A 24,115-nucleotide genomic window follows, 5' to 3' on the forward strand; every position below is an offset into this window, starting at 1 on the left:
ACTGCAGCATTTGTGAAAACTCCTTATTCCTTAATATGTCACGCCTGGTGCTGTCAATGTGCTGAGTGCCTCTCTTTGGTCTCACAACATTATTCTTTTTATTTTTCTATTGTCTTTGGCATCAGCTTATCCCAAACATGTGTTACCCTTGGGTAAAGCACATTAAAAATACACACTGCTAAACTCACCCTTGAAACTCATGGTGCTGGCAGTGGAGACATGCACTCAAGGATTAATTAAAAAATCTGTTGTAAACTAGGAGCATATCAGTTGTAAATGACACAGGAGATAGATCTACCTATGCATATTAACCGGCTGCAGGCTTACTAAGTTGCCAGTGGGATAAAACCATGAAAAAGCAGATGCCACCCAAGCATGAACCAGATAAACTATTTCTCATTAGACAAAAGTAAAAAATCCATGACATTGCTTAAAGCACCTGCAAGATCTCACACAGATGTTACTCATCACATTCATGGTAGGTGAAACAGGTGAAAAACTGGATAGATTACCAGAATTAAATCTTTTTAAGGGCAAGGCTCAATTTTTTTTTGCTTGTTTAGTCTAGTAGAAACAAAAACTGATACAGGAAATAATTATTCTCTAAAAACACAACAGGGTGGTAAACAGTAGGCAAGGAAAAGAACTATTTACCCTAGCAGACAATGTTGGCACAAGAACAAATGGGTGTAATTTGGCCATGAATAAATTTAGGCTGGAAGCTGGAAAGATTCTGGTCATAAAATGGTGAGGTTCTAGAGCAGTTTTTCAACACAAGTTGTGGAAATGAAAAAAAAACCCAGCTCAAGCTTTTTAATTATGAAGATTGTTGAGTTCATGGAAAATGCCACAAGCATGGTTCCCTTGGTAAGTAAAAGACTGGATTTTGATCATCCAAGAGATTGTTTCCAATATTGTTTGCATATCTCCTGAAAGTGTGGGGTAAAAAAAAAAAAAATTGAAATTAAACTTTATTTATGCAGTGTTAAAAATAGTCCTTAAGCAAGGGCCATACATATGTAAAAGGCCTCTGTAATTATGTTTGTGCTTTGCAACAGGAAAAAAAGTTAACTTGATAAATAGGTATTGCATTGTACTTAATGGTTTGAAGTTAATTCTTCTTAATGTGGAGATGCAACTTGTCACATTCTAATTTTCCTTTGGTTTATAGTGTATTTTTCTACTATTATTTTGCCTTGCTTTCTTTAAAGGTGTAGACAACAGTATTATTACTGTGTGGACAACAATGAGAGACAGATGGAAAATAACATCTGCCTATTTATTTATACCAGTTGAGCCACATTTGGCCCCTGAGTACCTCAGAGGAGCACTTGCTGTTAGTCTAAATCAGTACTAAGGAAAAAAGTCCCTGATGGTAACCATGGAAAGATGGAATCTGAATAACAGAAAGAAAGAAGCAAGCAAAACCCAAACATATTTGAGTTAGAAGAATGACTTAAAGTTCAGAAAGGGTGTCCAAAGAAAACAAGGAATATGTTATGAAGCTAATTTCCACTAACAGAAAGAATTTGCTGAGATTGCAGTCAGAGGTTTAGTCTAGAGACCCAACATGAAAGCACTTGTTAGGGTTTTCTTGTGCAGCTTCTGATGCCTGTTATAGTCTCACTATTAATAGCTAATAAATATGGTTCACCCAACACTCTAGTGGCTCTTGAAATTCAAATCTGTGGTATACCACTATGCCATCTGAAGAACTACAGTTATTTAAAAACTAATCTGTGTTCTCTCATCAGCAAAGCCAAGCAGCAGAAAGAAAACCAAAACATTGCAAAGGCAAAATAGTGGTATTTCCCTATCAGTGTGAAAATATAAATAAGTGACAGAAGCCTACTGAAAATAAAGTTAAATGACTGCATATGCATAAAATTGTGTTAAAATTTCTTATTTGCAAGTGTATGTGTGCACATATGTATATAATTAATAGTGTATTTTTATCATAAATTCTTTATAATTTGTGTTCTCTGTAAGCTCACTCGCAAAAGATCTACTATGGAAGAAACTGTATTATCAACTGTATAGCTGTTAGCTTATTGTGAAAATGTCAAAGCACAACTCAATATTCAGTTCAATTTAATTCACCTTTTTATGAAAATGTTTTTTCTCTTTTTTTTTTTTTTTTTTTGTAACCTCTTCTCACCCATATTTACTAGCTACGATGTTCAGTTTTACATCTAACTGAAGCTATGAGTCTGAAGGCCTCAGTAAATTTTTGGGAGGACACCATGCCTTGTCTGTTTAACAGAGGAATGTGTTTCCCCTCTGTGAAGTCTGGTCTGCCCATCCCAATAGCAGCCAGCCAGCAGGTGGGATTTGGTAAAGTTTTACTGTGGCTTGTAAAGGAATAGGTGCTGATTTAGCTTTTGAAAGTGAAACTGCAATTTCCAAGGAGGAGAAACAAAGGAGAAGTGACCGTAAGTGCTGGGTTATTGTGTGTTTCTGAAGGCTGTAAACTTTGGAAATGCAGCTACAATATGGGATGAAATTTAACACATTTGGTGTGATCAGTGCTCAGTAGAGGTCAGTTAGATGAAAGCAAAGGTGTCTCTCTCCATTAAGTTTTACACCTTTGCTGGTGGTGAAGAGGTCATGAGCAAGACCCAAACCATTGGTAAGAATTCAAAAGATAATGTGGTTTATGCTAGGTAGTGCATTGTGCCCTAGTGGATTCTTAAATGCAATGAAGACTAGATTTTAGTCCTGTCCCTTCTAACTTCTGACTTGTGTTTCAATCCTGCACCCCACACCCCACTGTTAGCAGTCTCAGTTACTGTACTTGCATTCAACCTCAATTTATGATCTCCAGGTTTAGCTTCAGACTCATGTCTCTGCTGAGATGCAGTGGAACAGGCAAGATTCAAAATTCTGCTTTGAGTAGTTTTCCAGCTCTGAAAGGATTCATGATTTAACCAGCAAACTGAGCTTCAAAGACAGAAATTAGTAGAAAGGCTCTAGTGGTCATCAACGTTGGAAATACCATGATATAGAGGCAGTAACCCACAGTTTCTGATTTATCTTTGTTTTGAATTTCTGTCTCTGGCATTTGCATGTGCTGATTTCTGAAGTAAGTTTTCTCAACACACTACAATCTAATCCAGCAGGAAAATTTAATATTTGGGAAGTTATTACACACCCTTTTTTTACCCTTGGTGGCATCTATTATGAGAAAACTGAATAAACCAGTTTTGGAGTAAGGAAGAATATTAAATAAAAGTACTTTGCAAATGACAATAGATCTTAAAGGGGGGGAAGAGGAAATGTACTTTTAAGAAACTTGGTGACAGGCACTTCAAAAATGCTTACCCGTCATCAATGAAAATTGCATTCTTAATTGGGCAAAAGCCACCTTGTCTCTTTATATAACTTCACCTCAGTCATTCAAATCATTTTCTCATGCAGATACAGCAAGATTGACTACACCTGGATTGTGAAGGAATTCAAACAAACTCGAAGTCCTCATGCAGGTTAATAACCATGTTTTTAAAAAACAAACTGAAAACACAGCCCAACTTCATAGTTACAATAATTAAAAAAACAAATGCACATAATGGGAATATTCACAAATACTTTTAGTGTAAATTGCATGTCTGTCTTAACCAAGAAGTTACCTTACTTCTGATATTCCAGAACACATTTGTTTATTTTCTAGATTTTCTTATTTCAAATCTGTGTCTTAAAATTCAGTATTCTGTCTCTGTGTAGGGAAGATCAGCAATTTACTGTGAATTGTTTAAATGAAAATACAGAAACTTCCCTGTTACCGTGGTAGGATTTTACATGAGCATGAAAAGATCTGTTTGCTTTGTATTTAAGTGAGCACTGATAAATATACAGAATATTGGCTACCTCATGCCTAGAAGTCACTCCAACCCAGGCTGATAAATTCTTAAAACTTTGCAGAAGACACACAAAGTTTACAAAACTGGTGTTGGCAGAGGAAAAGCTTTTCAAGACTTAGACACATGTTAAATTACTTTTTGCTACATGTAAGTTGATGAATGCTGGAATTATTGGTTAAGGGTATTATTATTGTTATTTCTAACATCTAATCAGGTCCTGAAAGCAGTTATTCTTTGGAGGGAGTGGGAGTCACACTTTCTTTTAAATGCAATCAATTCATCACTGTGAGTGCATTTTGTTTTTGATAAAAATAGATAAGAGGATTGCAATAAGGTTGCTCAAAAACTGGGTTACTCGTATAATACGAATCTTTCAGCTCTAATTTATAGCTTTATTTGTTATATGTTTTCTAAAAAATATCTTCTCTATCTGAAAATGGCACATTGTTATTCTTCCTTCAGATAAAAATTGACTCCAAAGAATGGACTTTTTGTTTTCCCTTCATCCAGTGCCTTGCACAATGAAACGGTTTTTTCTTGACAGATATTGTGGTTAAATACATCCTAATGTAAAATATTTTCCACTGTGCTGTTATGAATGCACAGAAACTGTGGAAGAAATTGGACTACTTATCTACAAATAATATAAAATATCTGGGTAGAAATATGTACCTGCCAAGAGTCCCTAGGCTACTGCTGTAGTGGAAGATGAAAGGACCTCTCCAAATTAGAAACAGAAGTGAGGCTGGGATTTTTTCAGTACTACATTAAGACAGAATTTTAATGCTTTATAAATAAACAAACAAAAAAATTGTGGTTAAGTATTCAGTCATTTTCACACATTTATGATACCCCTTGACAACTATATTTTATTTTTTGCCCTGAACATTCCCAAAGTACCACTAAAACTTAAAATCCTTTGGAGTAGCCAATTTAATAACTTTTGTGTATTAGCTGGAGATCAAAATTCCCCCAAGTTATGTATGTGTGTCTGTGTGTATATATATATGCATCTCAAACACAGACTTAGGATGTTCTTATTGTTCTTAAAGAGCATGAACCCTCTGCTCAAGACAAATTCTCAACGAGCAGCAATTCCGCCTTTTTGTCCTCATTTCCTGAAGAGCCTGCTCCTAATTTACCACACACAGCAGTAATGATGAGAGCATTACGTTCCATCAGGATTTCCCCCAACTGTTACTGATTCATTATGTGACTCACATTTGTTAAGGAAATTATTTCCATGAAGTCTCCTGTAAGGTGAAAGAATTGTGTTTAGAGGTACTTATTTACAAAAATAAAATAAAGACTCAAAGATTATGGTTACAAGTATTGTCTAAATTGAGGCAAACAATCAGAAGCACCAGAAAATTACTTTTTTGGGGTTTCTTTTTCTGCAATGAAATCCATCCTGTACATACTCCCATGGACTCCAGATTCTGCTGTGAGAGCTCAGCAAGCCACTCACACTCTGAGATATTCAGAAGATTAAGCACCTGTCCTTAAATGTTTTTAAGTGATTACCTAGCATCAAGTTCTGTGGCAGAGGAAAGGGTGCACTCCCACTTCTAAATATAATGAAACAAACACAGAATACCAAAGCCACGAACTGCAAGCAATTCACAACCATATCAAGCCCATCAGCTTGCAAAGACAGGCTGCCCCTCATGACAAGGTGGTAAATTCAGTACAGACAAGCTTTGAGGAAAACTATACCTTTTGACAAAAGGAGTTGCAATAATTCATGCTTACTGGTATGCATAACAAAGGGCATGCCGTGTCACTCAAAGGAAAAGCAAAAATACTGTTACCAAAAAGGCCAGTTTAAATGAAATGTAGCTGCTTAAGCCAAATCTGAAATATGCAGTCACTTTACAGACATTATGGGTGCAGTGGCATAGGCAGCTGCATTTACAGGCAAATTGAAAGACCTTTAAGCTGTACCTGAACAGTAGTGCTGGAACTAAGTGTGAGAGTAAGCATTGGTGTAGTCTTAGGGGTTATGGACCCTTTTTCCACAGTCTCAGTATGGACCGACAGTTTTCACCACATGACACTTCTGTTAGGTATTAATTTGACAAGTTTGCAGAAGAGCTGTCTCTGAAAGCAGAGAAATTAAAGATGTTCCTACTCCACTTTAATTACTTAATAATGGCATTTTCCCACTTTTGCTTTGTATGGGAGTCAGAAGTGTGTCATGTCAATGCCCTTCTGCACACCTACCTCTCCCCCGGCCCCACCAACCAGGACATTGCCCTTGGAAGCACAAGTTGTGGGATCTCATCCTTTGGCTATCTCAGTGAAACTTCTTACCTGCGGGTCAGAGGAGTAGCCAGTTGTTGTGACTGCTGTGCCACTGGAGGTGGGTTTTGAACAAACATAGGCAGAAGAAACAGAAACAGGTGAGTACAACATAAGGCTTTTCTACTGAGCATTTCACTGAGTGTAACTGCGTATAATTTAGCTGTACATTCATTTCTGCACTATCTCCGTGAAATACTGAGTATAAGTGAACAGTACAGTGGCAACACCATAACCCATCTTTTTTTTTTTTTCCATTCCAACAACGTTTCAAATTTAGTATTTACCACAACTGCTAATTTGTCGTATGCGCTTCATTATGCATGACCATCTACAAATGAAGTATAGCATTGCAAATATTCTTTCTTGGTAAACTTTGAGGCAAGACCTGTGGCAGAAATAATGTCAAATATAGTTAGAAAAGAAATAAAAAACCTTGTGGTTTTGGGCAAAACTTTGGCCATGTCTTGAATTCCCACTCATTTTTAACTATGGGAGTTTTTAAAGAAAAAGTTCTAACACATAAAGAAGTTTAACCTGACCTGAAAAACCCACAGCAAGAATCTCTGTTGGCATGAGACCTGGGAAACCCATTGCCTCTTCTGCAAATCCCATTTAGGATTTCATTTTCCTCTTTTGATTGGTCAGAAATCACTTGATTTTCAGAACTTCTGGTAATGTTACACAGCTAGGAGCACAGAGCAGGTGTACATTTATGATCCATAAAGAAACTGAACCAATACTGTGAAATGCAGTGCAAATACCTTTAAAGCCAAAGGTGTTTTTTGATCCTATCTATATAATGTAAACTGACATAGCAAAATTATTTACCTCTATCACATCCTGGAGTTATGGCATCAAAGAAAAAGGGAGCTGCTCAGGTATTTTAATTGTGCCAGTGAACCACGTGGATTTTCATCTAACTCTGAATTTCCTGTGTCAAAAATGATTGGTTTGGAAATGCTGCTATTTTAATTTCAAATTACATTGGTCTTACTTTTTTCCTAATGTTTTTCTTTGGGAATAATGGTGTGAAATTCATAGCAGAGTGCAGGGGAATCTTGCAATTCTTCATACATAATAATTAATAATGTATTTCGCTACATTCTTAAGGGATCATATTTCCATAGGCAGTTGCAATTAATTCAAAGTAACAGTACAGTGAAAAAACCTCAGTGAAACCCACAACGAAACCCACAACACACCCTCCTATCCTCAGGGTTCATGTCCAAATAGATACAACTATTACAGATCAGAACTTATATGTTTTATAGCATATGATAATGCAGAATTGACAAGCAAGTGAGCACAAATATTATCAACAGGACTACAGATGGGATGGTCCCTTCAGTTATCAAATAAACCTATCCTGAGATGTTGATTTCAGTGTATGTTTAGTTCAGGTCTTGTGTCCTGGTCCAGAAAGGACAGCATTGTGTTCAGCAGTGTGTCAACTGTACACAACTCTTGTAATCAAGGAGAAAACACCCCAACAAAATAGCAGAAACTTTCACAAAAAGGATGTAATAGAAGGAAATTAATGGATCTGTCTTTTATGTTGATGGCACAGGGAGACTTGTTAAATTCTGTGGTAATAGAATGGGCTTCAATGTGTCTTTCATGTGTGTGGTTGCATCATGGTTGCTGCCTAGCTGCAGATAAGGGTCCACCAAAGGCACGGGAGTTATTTTACTGAAGTGGATATCTGTGTTTAGTTGGGAACTCATGTTAAGAAGAATTTTGTCCTTCCTTTATCATTGGAGATTGAGTAATAGACAAGTGTGAAACAGTGAAAAACAGGCATAAAACCCAGAATAATACATCTTTTGATATGATGTATGTTAACTGTTGAATCCCTATTGCTGAAAATAGTGGCCTTATGTTAGAAGTTTCCTGTTGCAGTCTGCCATTGATTCTGACACATGCAATTATAAATCCTAAGCACTTCAGCTGTAGCTACCTGATTGGCCATAGCCATATCAGAAAAGACATGGATGATATGACTTGACTGCATTTTAATACTTTCTATGAAGCAATATTGCTAATATTCTCTTCCCAATCCTGTGTCAGAAAAGGTTCAAGGCGTTTTTTTCCCATTTGAGTGTGCAGTGTGTCCTGCTGACAGACTGCTATCCTGCTGCCTTTGAAACACTCATCACCCCAAAAGGCAGAGCTCACTTCCCAAGTTTTCCAAACTTTTCCAAAGTACTTTTAGCAGAGTCTCATTGATACTCTTGCCTCCTTAGTGTGCTGTTCTAACAGCATCTGGCGTCTCCTGCAGGGGCTCACACTGGCAAACAGCATTAGGCCTGACCAGCACTGCATGTTTTGGGATGTATGGAGCTGTGGGAGAAAGCCAGTGGCATGTTTAAAGTTCCACAACAGAAACACAAAGTTAGAGAACTCCAGTGCAGTTCCACAGAAGGATTTGGATTGGGCCCTCATGTGAAGCCACCAACAGCTTGTGAACTCTCCCTTAGCTATGCTCTGCACTGGCTAGTGAGGACACCTTGCACCCCATGGCCAGCTGCTTTCTCCAGTCACAACAGATAAGATTGATTTAAAAATTAGGGTTGTAAATACTCTGCAGAATCCAATTGGTTAACAGACCATGATTTCAGTGCAGCATATGATACTGGAGGAGTGTGGCAGTAATGATAATACTGCAAATGCTGCCACATACTTGTATGGTATTTTGCAAAACATTCACATTTCTGTTTGCATGGTCCTTGCAGTCTAGTAGTTATATCAGTATATGTTATATTTCTGTACATAAAAATGTAAAATGCTCTTCATAAAATAATTAAACCACAATAACTAGTTCTCTTCAGCAAAGGTCAGTCTAAATGTCTTGATTTTATTACCACAGTAATATGATGTAGGTGTTATACTTTTACCAAAGTTTCGGTATTTGCTCTCAGCTTTTTCTTTGTTAAGTTCTGAATACTATGTGAAAATGAAAAATATAAATATAGCACTGAATGGACTAATTATTTCCAGATAGTATAGCGACTTGAGTGTGTTGTCCAAGAACAGCATTTTGCTAAATCACATTACTGAATCATTTACAATTTGAGACTTGTATAATCATATTTTGTGCCCTTTCAAGTTCCTTTGTTATCACAGCTCAAGCTGTAAAACCTTTTGCCTCTTCTACCTCTAGAGAACACTCTCCACTAATACACAGAAAATTTAGAAGTACAGTATACTGTGTTTTGAAAAGACAAAATATATAAAAACCAATGGTTTCAACTCCGTTAGTGTTTAGGTAGAATAGGCACTTATTTAACAGCAGTAATGAGCAAAAGATGAATGAAACAAAATCTGTAAATTGTTTTGCATAGCATTTCTAGAAGTGTATTTTCAATAAAAATCCATATTTTAGGTATGTTTGCTTGCCCAGTTTTAATGTGAACAAATATTGAAACACTTAATTAGATGCCATGAGATCATGCTGTATTATATAAGTATGAGCTGTAAACATGCATTTCCCTCAACCGAAATACAACACAGCCATGGAAATAAGAAATACTGCTTACCTTCCTCCCTTAGAAAATATTCCCTGAAGGCAGAGTAAATCTGATTATGAAATGAAAAACAAGCCCGAAGTGTACAACTCACACACATACAAACAGCAGATACAGTCGCCTCCATGAAGAATGACTGTTTCCAGCCTTCTGTACATGTTTATCACTTCTTCACATTCTAGTTATGCTACAAGGACTCAAACTACACTTAAAATACTATTCTGCAGCATAGCTATAGGCTCCAACATATTGCACAAATGGTACTTACTGTTCCAGAAGTCACACATCATCCTATAGGAAACTTACACCTCCAGAAGAGGGATGTGTTACGACTGAGCAGATTGCGGCAAAACACAGCGCCTGGCTTGTCAGAGAAAGTTGTTACTTTCAGAGATCAGCACATATTCATTCACAGAGCGCAGTAGCTTTACATTTATGTATGTGCATGCGTACCTACACACACACACACACACATGCACAGAAGGAGTCACAGCCTGTCTCTCACAACCACATGCTAATTGCTGAATGAAGGGAAAATCTTGTTAGTATTACACACGATTGCTTTGCCTGACCATGGCTTTTGCATATATTTTTCACATAGTACAACCAAGACTGGTGATGCTACAAAGCATTTCTAACTCAGACAGGAATAATTATTCACATAAGGCACCGAACTCATTTTGGCTTCCCCAGTGAGAGCTCTGCAACTGCAGCAGCAGTGCAGGGTCCCTGTGCTGGCACTCACTTGCTGCAGTCTTTGTGCATGAGTATACATTATAAACTAATTAGTAACACAAAGACATCTGATACCCAAGACCTAAAGAAAATCATAGAGAATCAATCAGATCCTACAGCAGGCATGTAGATTGGTGGTAAAAATATTTAACAGCAGGTAGATTTTTTTTCCTGTGCTGTCAAAGTTAAAGGTACCAAAAGGAAGCACACAGGCATTTTTGTTCCACTGTGATATTGATCCAATGCCAGACGTAGTGAAACACAATGGGCACACAGTCAGCCTTGGTAAATTAGGTAGATTAGAGATCATTTGATGGTATTCTATTGTTGCTATTGTAATCACAGTAATTTTCACTGGTAATGGTGCTTCGTGATGAAGTGCGGTTCTCACAGGATAATTGTGAAAGGTATCGAAAGATTCGGGGTGTAGCATCTGGTTTTAAAAGCTCTTCAGATTCAAATTGGCATTTTACTTTATCTTGAAAATTTATTAGAGATTCAGATCATGCCGGTTTAAATGGAAAGGTGAAAGCAGGGTAATTTCAATCTATGAATTATTCAGATTCAGACTGGTGAAATTGCCATCCATGAACTGATTCTCTGACAGTCTCTTTTGCAGAGCCTCCATTACGCTTGTCATTTTTATTTCTTTATCTACAGTCTCTCCCTCAGTAACTGAGCTTGTCCCTTAGGGCTGTGCTTCACAAACCAAGTATTTAAAATTGGCAATAACCTAAATGTGTTGCTGTCTTGATTCGCAGTCTCCACATGCTGTCTTTTCCAAATGATTAAAAGCCACATTCACAATGGTGTCTGTTAGGCTCTTCGATTAGATGAATTAAATTAAAAAAAATAAAAAGCCAGCAAAGAGAAGAGACCAGGGAGTCATATCGAAGAAGAGCTATGTTCCTGTAACAGTCCAGCAAAGAAAGTGGTGCTTTGTGCTTGTTCCTTTGTTGTCAGTGTAACCCATTCTAGTTGCATAGCATCACGCAGAAAGAAACAACTGTTAAAGCAGGCTGACTTCGTGCCCCGGTTTCCAGCAGGACCAGATAAGGACTACGTTAGAGACAGACTAATCCACGCAAATGTACACTCAGAGACCAACCGCAATTAACAGCTTCTTACAGGCAAGAAAAGCAGAAGTAGCAGTAGTTGTAGTTGTATTATTTGTAGTATTAGAAGAAGAAGCGACTGGATACCTGAAAGGGTTTCATTCTCTCAGACTCCAGCTGATACAGATTGCAATCCCAGAGACTCTCCACTTGATGGCTGGTTGTGTCATTGCTAGTCGACTGCTGCCCTGTATCCAGAAGGACTGGGACTGATTTAGGTCAGAGGGTCTGGTTTCTTGTTTGAGCTTTGCCCTAACTGATGTAAGAAATTGCGGCAATCTGTATTACCAGTCTATCTGACCCTGGGATGCTGGCACAGCTTCGGCCATGGAGTACCTGCAAAAGGGCCCGGTCGGACAGACAGTGACAAGTGCCATCTCCTTTGTCCTATTGCTGCAGGTACATCACTGTAGCATAAAGAAAAAACCCTCTCAGTACGCAAAGTGGGAAATCAGGCGTTCTTCCTCAGAGGCAATTTGGGTACAGAGCTCCGAGCAGTCCCTGCTCAGCTGAAAATGCTGCCAGGCGGAAGCCAACACATCCATGCTGTGTCTGTTCCTACGCTAACACCAGGAATATTCCCCTCATATGAAAAAGATAAGAATAAAAAAAATCTATGCTGCTTTGTGCCTGGTTCTATGCGTCTGCTTTGCCGCACTGCGACTAGAAAACTGCAGCAGTAAGAGCTCTGGCAGTTGCGATAATGTAGAAAGCAGCAGCTCTGTGACACAGCAGTCAGCTGACTCGCAGTGTTATCATTCAATGTCCTCTATAGAATAAGGCCAGTTTCTAAGGTAGCACCAGGAGGATGACCTTGCATACAGAAACTGGGTTAGAAGGAGTGGCAAGACTTGTGTACACCTGCAAACGATTTTTGTGGTGTAGCATTATCATCGGGACCCTGTCAGTCTTTAACAGTCTCTTTTCCCTCTTCTTTCCTCCTTTGCCAAACAGAACTGTTGAGCAGTTTTTCTTCTATCACAAAACCGTCAATATGATCATGTACAGCCGATGACAACTATTATCATTAATAACAGTGTTTGAGTAAACTGTTTTAAGAATACTGCTTTTAAACCACATTTCCACAAGAAATTGTAGGTTTTTATTAACTTCCTCCTCTCTGTGACTATGGACATGCTCCAGGAGACAGAAAGTTATCAGGTGAACACCCCTGAAAGGCAAATCTTGATTGGGAAGAGTGTGTGTCTGAGTTCTAATTGAGGTGTCTGACTACCTAGACTGATTTTCACGGTTCTCTGCAGCTCCCAACTAAATTCACTGGAAACAGCTTGTTGTTCCTGCCTCTGGGAAATCAGAGGGGAGAACTTTAAACTTACAGCTGGCAAATATGGAAACTTACTAGAGTTCTGAGTCAACAGGAATCAAGTGCCCCACCACCACCTGGGGGTTTGAGAGTTCCCATGGGGAGCATCAGGCAAGCTCTTGAAAACCTTCAGCATGTGTCTGCCTACTTAAATTATACCTAAAGCTAGAGAAGGTTTGTCAGAAATAGCCATAAATCAACTTGCCAGTCACTTACTGAAAGAATTTATATTACATTGCGTTATCCTTGGCCAAGGACAGATCATCTTCCACTCATCTCTGTGGATGTGTTGTACGTGCTCAGGCCAGAGCTAAATTGGCTCTCACAGCTACTACTGTAGACTGTGCAATTTTAGTGAGACACTTTAGAAGTTCATTTTAAAGTACACAGAAAGTCTTATCCTGGAGTTTAGCAACAGCCGAATAAGGACCAACCATTATGCACCAAGCTGGTATTTCCTGTGATTTCCATACTCATGCTAAATTAGCAAAAGCATTAAAATGGGTATAATACAGAATTCTGTTAGAACACAGCAGTTTGCACCAAAACTCAAAAAAGCTGTAATAAAGCCATAAAATTGGTAAAAAGTCCTGCTGTATCTTTAAAGTGCAATTCTCTTGGGCAACACAAAGAGCAGAGCACCCGTGCAAAGACTGTAGTCCATTGCTGGATTGCCTCAGGGGGAGGGATGTCTGAGCTCATGTGCAGACAGTTAATGGATGAGTAATGTAGCCACAGTCCTGTCCCTTCCTTAATCATTTTTTATTAAATGCCCTGAAGGCCGCTATTCCTGCAATCAGCAAAATCAGCATAGCCGTCAAGTGGGGAAATACCTGCACCCTGCCCCCTTGCCTTTACAACCCCCAGACCTCACTCCTTGATTACAGACTGTGCCTCCTCAGCCCCATATATTTGATGTTCAAGACTATCTTTTCTCTTGCCCTTCTGGGATCTCCTGTAGAAGCCTAGGAAAGAAGCACAAAGTCTAAGAGAACTCCTGGAAGCCAAGGATGCCAGTTTTCCTGCCTTACAGGATTTGCAGAGCTACTAGTGTTGTCTTGACTGTGCTAATAAAGACTCTTTTTCTGCTAAGCTCTGCACAGCCCCACTTTTTGGCTTCAAGATAAGCTGGATGGCTGTCCCTCCAACGGGGGCATTTCAAGCCTCAGCTCTTCCTAAGCGAAGGATGGTCTGTAGATGGCAGAATTTGTTTTTCTGCCGACCATTACAGCCTTTGGAGAGGGAAGGGCAGGAGGGAGCACTTCTCTCCTCTTGGCGCCACCTCTGTGGAGCCAGCCACAGCTGTAACAATCATAAATCTGAAATTTCCACCATGTTTTCTTTCCCTGTTATCCTGTTGTCACTTTGGGGGTAGGTAGAGGCATTTTATTCCCCCAAAGCCCTGTAGGTTGCAATATGCCTTTGTCAGGGAAGGGTGAGGAAAGCCAGCAGTGCCTGGGGGGTCAGTGATGTGTGAAATGCAGAATGGGACATATCTACTGAGAACAGTTCAGAAGATATTTTAAAACCCATATCAGGGTTTGTTTCTGAGATAGACTTTTCACTTTAGTTTTCTGGTGTTGATGAAGGCTAATGCAATTTCCTGCAATGTGTGTAGAGCTCCTTTTCTAGTCATTAACATGCACATTTCCCCCATGAACAAGATCCTAATTTGGTTTTCTTGAAGACTGTTGCAGAAGGTTCAAAGTTGAGTGTTTTGATTAGTTCTTGGCTATGTATCCATGTGTTTGTGCTGTGTTACACTGAATGATATTGCATTATGTTTTGGGTAAGAAATCACACTTGGACAAATTTGGGAAAAGAGATTGAAACTTTTACCTCATTTACCACTTAAGCACTCCATGAACAGAACAGATTTAAGTTTTGCCTCTTTTCCCCCCTTTTCCTTTTTCACTGAAATGAAAATTGCATCCAAGCCCAGAAACTGGATGCCAAGTTTCAACTGAACACAATTAGAAACAGCTTAAATATTAAACTGAAAGCTGAAGGGCCAATGACATTTAAGGGACTCTCTCTCCCAGACTCTCAACCATAGCACTACTGACAGAATGCTGTGTTAATTAATTTTTAAGGCATCACCAAATATATCTCCCATATGATCCTACATAAATTACAAATTCATAATGTCTTGGAAATCTTGTGGATGCTGTGCTCCCCCTTGTAAACAGGTGCAACACTATCTCCATTCAGCAGATATTATTTTAAATTCTCAGGGTGTCACTGCAAATTAATAGAGCTGGTTTATGTTCACACTTTTTCTATATTTCCTATATTGCTTATAGTTTTTAGTCAATGCATACAATTAAATGCTATTTTTTCACCTAATACTATTTATTTGAAATGAACCTTTTCAGTTTTTTTCTTTTTACTTGTCAGATTTAAGTAAATCTGGTTGCCTAGATTTTAGTGATACTATTGTGTAAGCAAGTAACAGAGAATACATTAACCTACAGGTTTTTCGTGTTGATTGTTCATTGACATATTTTTTGTCATTACTTCCAGGTGTACAAACCTGGGACCTTCAGGCATTTTAAATGATATCAACATACTGTATAAGATCTTCCCAACAGCCGGTTTTCTTAGGATTACAGTGAAGTACCATATTGACCACTACTCTTTGTTCTCTGTATCTTCAATAAGCTCTTGTAAGATGAGTCTACTGGGAGGAAAGAAACTCCAAAATTCTTACTTTTCTTCCACAGAATTTGCCAAGGAACTGACTTTTCAAAAAACCCAAAAAGGTTTTCAGAGCTAGTCCCTAAATACACTTTAAAAATGGCTTCATCAAATGGGTTTCAAATTTGGCACACAGAATTAAACTTTTACAAGCTGCCCTCGGAAGACTAACAGGGGCTAATTAAAAATATAACTCCTGTCACGGAAGTGAAAGAGAATCCTGTGTATTTCCCAATCCTGCTTCTGCAAATCCTTCCTGCTGAAACAGCTGAATCAGAACAAATTGCTTGTGTGTGAGTTATTTCAGCCATATGGTGAAAGAAAAAAAGAGCCGTGTGCCTCCTCAGCTATGTAGTAAATAGGAACTACCTCCACATGGGTTTATACATTTATAGCTAATGTGGAGACTTAAACATGGAATCAGGGAAATTAAGTGAATTTGTGGGTCCTTCTCTGGGACTTGTGGCTTATAACCAGTTAAAAATGATATTCAACCAGATATAGGTGTGTGTGTGTATATATATATATATATATGTGCTAATTTCTGGTACAAATAACCTTTTCTCATTCATGTGATTAAAATACAAACAAGATGTGTGAAAAATAGAACAAAATGGTGATACACAAACCCCATTAACAATGACATGGAAATTTTTTGATCCAAAGTATGAGAGGATCACTGCACAAGGTTGGTGAATAGGATGTGACAGGAATGTCAGTAAAGGACGGGCGCAAAAGAGACATCTTGTTGTCCGTGACACATCACTGGTGTCAGTCACTAATGATCTCCTTGACATGTTGGGTATATGGCTTGGAATGTATCAACATTATTTCTTTTTTGTATCATTACTGTCGGAAGTCAGTTTAAAGTTCCCATGATAAAAACCAAGTCTTGTGCAAAGGGGTGGTTGCATGTTTTGAGGAAGATTACAATTACATGTTTGACCTTATTTGGATGTGGCATTTGATAAATCTGGGATAATTAATCATGGAATAATCAATGAGATTATCCATTTGGGGCCTCTGTTTTTTGAGCTTTTGTTTGTGCTTCACTTGCTAGTTCTGTTTGCTGAGAAAGACTGCAGTAGTGCCAGGGATGAGTGAGGCAACAATCCTGGAGAGAAATAAAAAGTGAGAAATGTGGCATAAATGGGGGGGACCTCTATAAAAGGACGGAACTGAGTGAGTGCACTGAACGTTTTGGCCAAATGCAGCAGTCTGCAGATAAAGCCATTAATCTGTGACAGCCCACCCAGAAACTTGAAATTCTCCACAAACTTTCAGGAACCTAATCCTCTAATAAAAAAAATTCACACCTATATCCAGATCCCTAAGACGTCTGCTTACATAGTTGTGTATTTTTTGTGTTTGACAGGTGATGATTTTATTTAAAATTCCCATGCTCTTAATAGATGCAGTTTTAATGACCACTATTACTTGCAAAATTAGAAAATAAATCAATGTGTTGAGTTTAAATATTAAAATACACACAGCTAAAAATAAAAATTTAAATTAAAAATTACAAATAGAAACAAACATGCAGGGAAGTGCTAAAATGAATGCAATCAATTCCAGATTTAAAACAGCCTCCCCACACTCACCCTCCCCCCTTTCCACTACTGGGTGGTCACGGATTCATGGGAGTTACTAGTGGTTTTCTTTAGAGTCATTCCAGATTTCTATTTTCACTCATTTAAAAAGGGGAAGAAACAGAGGTATTGACTTAATTTTCTAAATGTTCTGCACTAGGTTTCAAAATTAAGGAGGCAGTCTCCTGAAATGGTGGCAGAGTGTTCCTAATCAGTGGAGCAGCGGGAGTCTGGAGGAGGCTTGTGGTATGGAGAAGTTGGGCTAAAAAACCACGAGAATTTATTATCCCTTGGGATGGATCTTAATAGGCTTATAGAGGGCAGTCTCTGACAGACAATGATAGGCAAGGGTTGGGCTCCCAGGCTTTAGCAAGGGATGCAGTCCCCTAGCAGCTGAGTGATACAGCACAACATTTGATGCGGAGCACCTGGTACTGGTGCTGTATGAACTTGTGGGGCTTACTTGCTACTTTACAGCTGAAAGATGCCCTTCAAGAGAGCCCTCTTGATCCCAGCTGAAGTGGTAGTACAGCCATAGACAGAGATTCTGTTCCCATCCTATGGTCAGTCATAATACTGGACTATTTCAAAGGAACAGAGGCTGGGGACCTGCCATTCTGACTTCTACTCCCTTACCAGCCTTCGTCTGCTGTGCGTCCTCAGTCAGGCCCCATGTGTTACAAAACTGCTTAATACTGTATCCAGTACCCAGAAGGATTTCAGCACCTTGGGTTTTGTGTAAAATTAAAAAAGAAATTTGTGTAGGAATATTTAGATAATACTATGTGGGTTGGTGTAATGTAATTAAGTAATCAATTCACACAGTTACTTTTTTTTTTTTCTGTTTATTTGTTCATTCAGTTTTTAAATAAGCACTTTAAAGGATATTGCATTTCTACTTGTTTTAACTTGCGTATTTCTTGCTTTTCCCTTTCTCACAGCACAACTCTGACAGCCACTTGCCATCTGACTCTCTGATTCTGAGATGCAACTATGACTTGGTCTGACCTCCCGTACTAGAGGGGCAAGAGCTCAGCCTTTTGTCCCACCCATCCAGGTGTGTTGATTTGGCAAGTCTCAGCTTGAAGTTCTCCTACATGTGTGCAGTGCAAAGGTCAGGTCTAAATACCCTGCCTTTCAGAGCATTAAAAGAAGCACCTAGCTGTGAGGTAGCAAGGAAAAAACCACATCTCCTCCAAGGAAAAACCCCAAGGGTCAAGAGAAAATGTCCTGAGAGCCTGGTTTGGCTGCAGGCAGACCTCTTAAAGCCTTCTGCACAGTCATCCTCTCTGGACACAGGGCTCCCCATACCCTGGATGTCAGCTTAGCTTTCCTAAAACTAAAATACGTATTTTTAATGAGCCTTAGCAAGCTCTCTCTGCAAATATTCTTTCTGACATTCTAGAGTAAGTAGGACAATAAATCACAGTGTAATGCAGGTTTCATATTTGATCTGCTGGGATCTGTGGAGCTGTGGCAGTGCAGCCATTTAGTTAAAATTAACCAAATCACTGGTCTGCTCACGGGCTTAATGGAAACCATTTTACATGCAGATTTGTTACTTCTTCTGTTGAACTGTAAAAACACTTGCACTTGTGTACTGCTTTTATACTACACACAGTGTAGCTCACTCTTCCAAAGCTGCAAAGTTTCTTGTAAAATAAAGTATTATTACTCGGAATTAATGAGATTATTAAAACTGGTTTCAATGCTTCTGAAGGCAACCATCATGTTTTAGTTTCTAAATTAAGAGAAGATGATGTACATAAGCTCCTGTATAAAGGAATAAACACTTCTCTTGTGCAAGAGCACCCAAAGGTAACATCTGGAAGACCATCTTCCATACATGTACATTGATTTTTGACGGCCCATCTCAAGCACAGTTCGTGGGTAAGACATGTGGGCACACCTGCAAACAGGTTCAGACCTGAGCACCTGGAACATTGGAGGCTCCTGTGCAGATAAAGACCAAACACACAATGACCTCTCTTTCATCCTTCACGCAGGAACTTTCCTCCTTTTTAGGCAGGGGTAAACCACACTTACATCACCACATTTCATACTAAGACATAAAAGCAGGCAGGCAAACTCACTGCTATGCATGTAGGACAAGCAAATTCCTAGGTCCAGAGGCATGTATCTGTGGAAATACCACCCTAGACTTATCCACTTTCTCATGCTTTATTTTTCATTAGCATTCCTCTTTCCAGAAGCAGAAAACTGTGCCTGATGGACTCTCATCCACTCAGAGGAACTCTAAAGCAATTATATTAAGCACATGGCAAGTACACATCACTTAGCAGACATGCACTTACATCCACAGCTCATTCACCAGCCATGTGAGAGTGCTTCACAATCACTCACAGTTTACTGACTTCTTCACTTTACATTTTCAGTTTTGCTCTATTTAATGTGTCTGTAGTTTAATACAGCCCCTGAAAAATTAGTCATTCCTCCTTCTATCTGCAAATCAAATATAGCTTGATCAAAAATAAAACATAATTTAAATCTCTTTCAGGGGAAATAAAAATGTGCCATTCTTCTTTGAAATTTATAAAGAATAATAGTGGTTATATTTTCCCATTGACTTAACAGGGCCAGGATTTGATGTGCAATATTTCCTTTGCTCTGCAGTCTGAGGATGGGAATCATGTTTCTGTATGTCTTTGACTTAACACAAAATGCAGTGTATCTCTGATCTTATCTGGAACTATAAAGCGCTGTTATGCTAAACAAAAAAGTAATTAATAATTTTTTTAAAAAATCAGCAAATGAAGTTCAACCAGTTCTTCTAGCTGAGCTATTACAGGCAATTAACATTTGCCTCAAATTTATCCCCTCATTCCTTTCTGGCGTAGTTTAAAAACTGAACTAAATGGCTTCAAAAGTAACAGAAACCTTATTTTAAGCATATGCTTAAAGTGACTTAAAACACTTTCCTGTAAAGAGGTTTCTCTGACCTCTGTTAACCATTTTCCTGAAAGTTCACTCAGGTGAATGTTTTTTATTTGTTTTCTCGTTTGATCTTAGTTCCATGGTCTATGAGCAAGTTTTGGGCTGGCGAGTTGATATATGGTTGTTATTTATTTGGTCATAAGTTTAAGCAATTGAATGTATTGAGTTGAAGACTGAAATTCTAGGTTTGAATTACAGCGTGCATCTATAACAGCATAAACAAAGTTGTGTATATTTACCATATCACTAAATTAATCATAATGGATTTTAAAAATACGATACTAATGCTTCTGAAAGACAGAATAAAATTAGGCTTAATCTGTGTAAAATTACTTGAATCCAACACTTATGAATGAACAACTCTTTTCCTATTGTGAGATACTGTCTTAATTTTATTGTTGCAATACTTAAAACTGCTTAGGCTGAAATGTTTCATGGCACACATCTAGCTCAGGCTGGCATTTTACTGAGAAGTTGTAGTTGAGTCCATTTTGATATTGTGACCAAGAAAGAACATCATTAGGAGCCCCACCACGTTTTACAAGCAGCTCTCTTGAGGAGCTGCTTTGTTGAAGCATGGACTGAAAATCTGAGAGCTCAAAGAACTGCATCACTGTGAAACAGTATGACAAAATAATGAATGTTTGAAATATCAAAGCTCACATGTTTGGGGTTTAGGGTGTAGTATTCAGTGTTTTGGAAAATTAGGAGCTGCCCACAGGCTCTGCTTGTTCCATCTCCAGAGTGACTGATGGTACTCCATCACATTTCTGGGTATGTGGCTGGCCAGTGCACATGTCATTCCAAGGAAACATGATATAGTCTGAGGCTACAGCATGTCCCTGTACTTGCACTTTTTGACCATTGAAGGCTGCTGCAATCCCAAGAAGTATGTCATACTACTTGACAAGAGGAATTCTATTTTCCTATATAGTAAAAATGTATATATTAAGTAAATACAAAAAGTGTTTTTACAGAACACCAAGATTAAGGTTAAAATAAAAGAAATGCATTATTAGTATATCCTGAAGACTGCTGAGCCAACCTTTTAAATCATATTTTAACTAGTCCTGCTCTCACCACATAATTTCATTATACAAAACTTTGTATTTAACTTCTCAACTTGCTCATGGCTGTTTTAAGGCCATTAAAGCTTCTGATAACCCCATTCTTGGCTTAACTCTTTTAGAGGTGTTTACCCTACTTGCTGTTTATTTTAAGTAAGTAGAAGTTCAATCCTCTCTCTGCTTTTAGACTGCCAGATTAAAGAAGCCAATTTTTTAGCCTCCATGTACCCATCAGATATCTCTTCTCCCTCAGGGACTGACTATTCTCTAAGTCTGTACTAATCTGAATTAATCTCTTCTGAAAAATGAATGACTAGTGTCTCAGGTTTTTCACTTGTATCTTACCAGGGCCCTGTATAACAACATTAATGCTTTGCAAAACCTCCACTGAAAAAAATATGATTGAATCCTTAGAATCCTTATGATTTATGAAATTATTAAATTTATGGCTTTCTGTGGCTGCTGCGCCTTGACAGATACTAACCCTGCTGTGACAGACCTGCTATGCAGAATGCTCCATCTGCCTTTATCATTTATGAGCACTGAACACTTATCCCACAGTAATAATGACTGCTGGTAACCTCTTCCAGCTTGGACTCACACTTTGTAATTTTGTAGCCCTTTTCTCCTGCCCCACTCATATAGTAACCCAGTTCTTTTTGTAAGTTATCACAGTTCTGCTCTCTAATAGCAGTGCCTCTTTGAGTTATGAGCAAATTTCCTTAATGTGCTTCCAAATCATTAATGAAAATACTAAATGAAAACGATGTCAGGACCAATCCTTGTCGACTTCACAATGAGCTTCCCTCCAGCTCAAACCTTTCCTTTTCAGCAGCACCCAGAGCTGATCTCCCTGCCCCCATGCCTCACTAACATCACAAATAAAATTTCCTCATCTTCTCCAGTTAAATTAATTATTTCCTGTGCATCACTGTATCAAATACTTTACTGACCTCTAAATCCTTCTTTTTTATTTTATCTAATGCAGCCTTTGAGTTACTCAGCCAGAAGAACCCCTTTTTTAGAGCCAAGACTGTATTTGTTCCATCTACCATCTGCACATTATACTGCCTGGACTGGTGAGGATCAAAGACATTTCTTTTTATCACCTTGATCTAATTTTGTTCTAAAATTCAATTATTATTGGGAGCACAAAAGGTACCTGTGGTATCATCTGTCCCTTCTGTATCTCATGCATTTTGACTTGTGTCAAAACTGAAGGTCATTTCCTGGCTCCAGTACATGACCCCATCTTTCCCTGCCTGAGTTTATATCCAGCAGAGGACTTTGGCTGACATTATGAAGTCTTGAGTCTGGAGCACAAACTGAAGGGTCCCTGCTGTGGGATACCTGTGTGGTTTGTTAGTGTTTAGACATCACTGAGAGCCACATTTTCTCCTACACACTGCTATGGGCAACCAGTGGCGCTGTACTGTCCAGGGGAAACTGCCTCTCTCAAGCAGATTTGCTGTGAATGGAAAGGGAAGTTCCTGCATCCTTCAAATAACAGCACTCACTTCCCTTAGCTGAGACTAATGCTTAAATTTATGCCTACCTGCTGCAGAGGCAGCATCTGAGACTGGTAAGGCAGCATCTGAGACTGGTAACAGTCTTTTTAAGGCTTGAAATCAAGGTGTAACTTAATAAATTTAGAAAGGAAAGAAAGCATTTCTTACCCCCTCTCATAAATCTCTCCCCTAAGCCAAGAGACAGAAGATTAATTATAAAATCTAAAAGTCTGTACTTCGAAAGTATAATAAAAAATTATATTCTGTGAGGATAAGAAAAAAAGTCAGTTATGTTTTCTTGCTCTGAAACCTGGCAGAACCTCGTTTTATTAGCATATTCTGAGTTATATATGCTCATCTGTAGACTGTCAGGAATAATGATTACTTGGGTGACTGAAGTGCCATTATTAAAATAATTGTGTGTTTAGTTATTAAAAAGCAAAATGAATCCAATACCCTTTCAAGTTCTAAACTGGAAAATTTCCAGAAAGCCCTCAGGCTGACTTGAGAAGTCATCTTGGGAGTGGAGCACACCTTCCCTAATCTACCTGCAGGGAGAAAGGCTTGACCCTGGCAGGGTAAAGTAATGCCAGTTCTGAACTGATGAACTCCCATGCAAAACCAACCAACTCTATGTACCTACAAAGGGCAAAAGCCAAAAGTTCCATGGCACAGGAGAGCCAGGTCAGTTCAGGGTTGCTGCTGCCACTGCAATGGTGCGTGGGCCTTGAGGACTGACTGCATAATATTAGGAGTCAGAGCATGCTCTGCAGTACAAAAAGTAAACACCAAATAAAACACTTCCTTAGAGAACACATCAGATTAGGCAGTCTTATGGAATGTGCCCCACATTAGGAAGTTGCCCACATTCAGTTAGCAAAAGAATAGACAGCCACAAAGAGGGTGATGAGCACTTCAGCACCTGGTGGTTTGTGCTGCATTTGGGACTGACACAGGGAGGCAAAGGGCAGCACTTCTCTCCAACGTGGCACCCGTTTCAACTGTGACTCACCTGTGTTTCTAAAGAAAATTATATGAACCCTGCACTTCCAAAGACTAAAACTTCCTCCATTGGATTACTTCTTACTTCAGTGTATTACACAGAGCTACAGTCAAAAATAGTGATATAATAAGGAAGTATGTAGAATCCTGATACCCAGGGACCTTTGATGACACCTGAGCCACAGTATATCCTTGGCAATCAGCCAAAACGTTTTCAATCTCTTTGCTTTGGGAGAAAAAGAGAAAACATGAAAATATGGTCCAAGTTAAAGCTGCTGAGATGTATGCCTTGGTCAGCAAGCAGATGTTGTGAGAATTGGGAGACTCCAACCTCTCGCCCTAGAGAAGAGGTGGATCTTATGAGGACCAGCCTGTCTGGGGTGGTAGTGCTCCTGCACTGTTGCATTTGGTTTCCCTTCAGTGCAGGAGCCTCTGATG

General features: G+C 38.8%; 1 long non-coding RNA gene across 1 annotated transcript; it reads left to right on the forward strand.

The window, feature by feature from the left end:
* The first annotated feature begins 505 nt into the window (after nucleotides 1-505).
* On the forward strand, nucleotides 506-4,948 carry LOC136293049 (uncharacterized). Its single transcript, XR_010722072.1, has 3 exons — nucleotides 506-867; nucleotides 2,172-2,324; nucleotides 3,418-4,948. It is a non-coding gene; the product is annotated as an uncharacterized lncRNA (long non-coding RNA).
* The last annotated feature ends 19,167 nt before the right edge of the window (nucleotides 4,949-24,115 follow it).

This window comes from Chamaea fasciata, unplaced genomic scaffold (assembly GCF_029207755.1).
Source record: "Chamaea fasciata isolate MVZ Bird 193981 ecotype frontalis unplaced genomic scaffold, bChaFas1.0.hap1 SCAF_1, whole genome shotgun sequence".
NCBI classification, from domain to species: Eukaryota; Metazoa; Chordata; class Aves; order Passeriformes; family Sylviidae; genus Chamaea; species Chamaea fasciata.